The sequence below is a fragment of the Euprymna scolopes genome, chromosome 2 (assembly GCF_053919585.1).
Source record: "Euprymna scolopes isolate OS-2025 chromosome 2, ASM5391958v1, whole genome shotgun sequence".
NCBI lineage: Eukaryota > Metazoa > Mollusca > Cephalopoda > Sepiida > Sepiolidae > Euprymna > Euprymna scolopes.
In genome coordinates, this window is record NC_136483.1 from 54,695,007 (window position 1) to 54,700,089 (window position 5,083).

Genomic DNA, 5,083 nt, shown 5'->3' on the forward strand with positions numbered 1-5,083 from the left:
ACCTCTCCCAAGCTGAGGATTGAACTTAGAACCATCGCATTGACAGTCAGCAGTTCTACCGATCGACCGACAGAGCGGCGCTCGTAAATAATCTCGCCAAATGTCTATTTAAACAAACATCCGTCCACGACATGTACAGTGCTCTAACCGCTTTGTTTATAAACAAAGAGCGAGAACTAAGATTTTCATTTGGATTTAACCTGTAACCAAATTTCAACTGTCTCTCTCTCTCTCTCTATATATATATATATATATATATATATAAAGTAGTAGTGTGTGTGTGTGTGTGTGTGTGTGTGTGTGTGTGTGTGTGTGTGTGTAACTCTCCTACAGCCCACACCACTGGACTGATCATGACGAAACCTGGGATGATGATGGCTCCCCCACCTAAAGATGGTGCACACCATTTTTCAAGGTCAAATCAAAGGTCAAGATTATAGCCTACGTATATATACTCTCCTACAGTCCACACCACTGGACCAATCATGACCAAACCTAAACCAAGCTCCTATCATTACATCATAAACGCTCTGATCCCCATCTGGCATCGATTGAAATGAATAGCTCTCATCTAGGGGAGGCCCCATGTTTTGACCTTTGCTCCTGATCTGAAATGGAACACATACATCAAGTCTGTGGCCAAGGTCGCTGGGAAAACGGTGGGATCCTTCTACCGCTCCAGAAGATATCTCACTAATGATGCAATTCTCTATATAAAAGCCAAGTATGTCCAAGGATGGAATACTGCTGCTACATCTGGGCAGGAGCTGCTAAAAACAGCCTATCCTGCCTTGACAGAGTACAAAATAGACTTTGTGGCTTGGTGAGTGATGCCCTTTTCTCTTCCCTGCAACCGCTCTCCCACAGAACAGACGTTGTGAGCCTGTTTCTGTTTTATCGTTATTTCCATGGCAAGTGCTCGTCTGAGCTCCATTCTCTAGTCCCCCCTCGCCAATCTTTCACGAAAAACACCCGACGAGCTGAAACCACTGTCAATAATTTTCCCCACTCTTTATCCGTGCCCAAATCAAAACGTAGATTCTATGAACAAAGCTTCTTTCTTAGAACAGCACGACTGTGGAACTTTGTTCCGCTTGCCTGTTTCCCTCCCCGAATTCAACTTGGATATCTTCAAGTCCAACATAAACAAATTCCTGATGAACCGCCCCCTTAAGTAATGACACTTTATCAAATCCCCAATACTATTACTACGATACTATCCCATTGATTATTGTACACACAATAACCCTTATCCCTGAGTGGCTCCTGGGCCTTGATAAGTGGTGACCCCCATATAAAAAAAAAACATGATGGTCTGATCTAGGGAAGGTTCACATTTGTCAAGGTCAAGGTAAAAAGTAAAGTCATATTTAGTGCAGTTTTTCAAACTCCCTCACCTAGGGATAGTGTACACCAAGTTGGGGTTCGTCACAATCCCGGGGGCTGCCACCATGGCGCCAACCAACTTCTTTGTGAATTTGAATCAGATCACCCTCCTCCATCCCCATCCCCTCAATTGTTTAAATTTTTATGTGTAACAATATAAGTGTCAACTTTGATATAATCTATTTGCTTTAATGTTCATAGTTGGATTTCAATCACTTCAGGAAGTAGGTAAAAAAATTTAAACATCTTGAGAAATATTTGCTGTTACAACATCCACTTAGTGCAAGGGTGCCGGAGAAGCGCGTACCCAAGTATACAGCAAAGTCTCATACAGCAGAACAGTTTTGCATCAATTTTATGTCCTTTTATAAAAATTAAAACCAAGATATAAAGCTACTATACCTTATGTCTAGAATATTTATTCCAATTTTTTTTATCAAAATTAATTATACGATTTAGATTCTATAAAATGTTTAAAATTTCAGGCTTAAGCTTAAGGGGTTTAACAAAATTCAGAAAATCTGATGCCTTGAGATCGAATTTAATGCAAAAGGTTGGCCCATATTATGATCCCTGCTTAAAATTATATATATATGGCGATTAAGCTACACTGAATATTCCGCGTTTCATTCACTCTAGGATTCTTCAGGCTTATGAGTGGATGACATGTGGAATATTCAGTGTAGCTTAATCGCCATATATATTTTATAACTTACTAACTAGCTCTACCTACGTATTGAGCACTTTCGAAGTAAATACTTAAAGTTTACGCATAAATTTATATTTTCGTATATTAATTTTATGCGAGTAAATGTAGTTATATATATATATATATACACACACACACACATTCTGTAAAGAAATTGAACTCCGTTGAATATTTATTAATTTCTATAATAACATTGTTAAAATGAAACAAAAATCAGGAGATATCTAAATGTTTATGAAGGGTTTCCATTACCATTTTGCAAGAAACTAGATCAAACTAAATATAGCCCACATTAGCCACCTTTACACCTACCAGCTGTTGTCCAAATTTTATATATATGTGTGTGAGTGTGTGTGTGTGTGTGTGTGTGTGTGTGTGGAAATGTGTTTTGCACATGTTTCCTATTCCTTAGATATGCCAACCTCTTAACAGTAAAAGTTCGACGATTACTAAGATATAAAAATAAAGAACTTATCAGTTTTCTGAGGAGTCCATGGAAGAAAGATCTGGGATTCACATACAAATATCGGTTGTAGTTTTGTGAACGAAACAGATCTGTAATTGTATTGAAATATTCTGTTTGGAAAAACTGATTGGTAAGGTGAATAAAATCTTGGTTTTTGGAATGTAGAAAAATGTTGTTTGAAATATATATATATATATATATATATATATATATATATATATATATATATATATACACGCGCGCGCGGTTTGTGAAGTGGTAAAATTGTTTGAGCAAAATGATGCACGTTTCAACCGCCCACCTTCCTGCTTAAATCTTTGATCAATTCCTCGATTATTCCATAGAATTTCGTTCATAATTTTATCTTCTACAAAAAACGCTGAGAATCTTTATCCAGATATTTTTCAACCTGAATTCTGACATGCAACTTTCCTCTTCAACACATCAACATAATAATTCTGCTCAGATCCGTCATTTTGCATAGCACGGATGTTATCAGCTTGTCACTTTCTATTTCAAATTAATTACCGAATCCATCTCTGAATAAAGATTAAATAGAAAAAATATAATCCAATGTCGATAACGTAGTAAAATTACAAATAAAAAAGAGGCTTTTAAATAAACTATTCCAAATGAAATTACGCTCAATAAAAATGGTAGAAATTTTCATTTTCAATTTGTGAACGAATGCGGAGATATTTTTGTGTCGACACATAATAATAATGCCAATAACTTGGCAAAAAAAGTAGAGAATTATTAAAATATACGACCCTTTAAAGTTGTTGGCTTGCTTTCCTGTATATATATATATACTAGCAAAAGTACCCGTTGTTGACTGGGTTCAAAAACAGCCTACAGAAAATGGACTCTGATTTATGTATGATAGGTTATGAAAAGGAAGGGTTGTTAAGAGATAGCTTCGAATTTGGGGGTATCAAAACCAAAGCAAAATATGATGAAAGTAAAAATAAAATAGATAAACCCCATAATTTATTATACCATACCTGTTCACACTGAAACACTTATCACAATATTCTGTGGATCTATATTAAAAAACCTTGTTAAACTTTATGACATATTTCCATTCTATGGAGGTCAGGCACGAACGAACACCCCATAATTTTATAATACCATATTTCTTCAAACTGAAACATAATTATCAAAGCATACTTACGCAGATAGATATGAAAAGTCTTTATTAAAGTTTGTGCCTATTTCCATTCTATGGAGGCCAGGCGCAACCGCAGACCCCACAATTTTATTATACCATCCCTATTTAAGTTAAAACATACTTATAAAAGTATTCTTATGTATATCTATATCAAAAACACTTGTAAACGTTTTTTATTTTTTTTTAATTTTAAATTTTTTATTTCCATACTTTGTGGAGCAGACGCGAACGCAGACCCCACAATTTTAATGAACCACCGTTCTGCCAGATCAAACATACCCATTCCTGTGTCTCGATACATCTTCTATCATTATATGTAATCAGTTTTTTAAAATAGTCAACCATATAGGAGCCTATTCATGATCAGACACACACACACAGACGTTCAGCTTTATATATATATATATATATATATATATATATATATATATATATATATATATATATATATATATATATATATATACCGTGCATTAACTACTTTTGAAAGGAGTGCAAATTATACAGTGATGAAGTTTCTTTAAGCCTTCTAACCGTTATTTCGACTTAAACGCACAACGGTAATCACGACGAACGGTTCCACATTTGAAAAAGATCATACAGACGTAGGAGGCAAATGACTTGATGCGACTAAATTTATTGGCGATTATCAAGATCGATGTTTGAGTGGAAAAGATCTTGTCCATAACTTTTTGTATCTTGGATTTATGTTTTACTATAATAATTATATACCATTTTATAGAAAAGTAGCAAGCCACCCGACGTTGTCCGGTCAAAAAATTCGCATAAATATTAAATTTCAATTCATACAGAATCTGAGACATGTGCATGCGAATACTATTTTTTCTAAACAGTTCATTTCCTGTAAGTAAAAAAAAAAAAATACTCGAGTTGAGATTGAAACCAAAACCTAAAGAAAGTGAGTCATGTACGATAACTATTAGGCCAGCTTAATACGATCTTTAAAAGTGTTTTCAAACCTACTTATTCTTAACATAAGGAATCTGCCTTGTGAGTGATTCATGCATGTGCATTCGTGAAACAGTTGACAAACAAATAAAAATCTAACGACACCCAGGTACCAATTTGTCAATTTTTATCTCTTAACAGCACTTTTTTCCAGATGAAAATATTAAAACGTTTTCCACGTGTCTGAATACCCTATATATCAAATTTTAAGTCTGTAGATAAAAAAAATCGTTGCGTATATAGGTTGAGAAGTGTCCTCTCACACACATTCTCATTTTTATGGATATACTAGCAGGTCGCCCGGTGTTGCATGGTCGTAAAATACGCATAAATATTATATTTTTATTTATACAGATTTCTTATTTATTATAAACAGAAATAC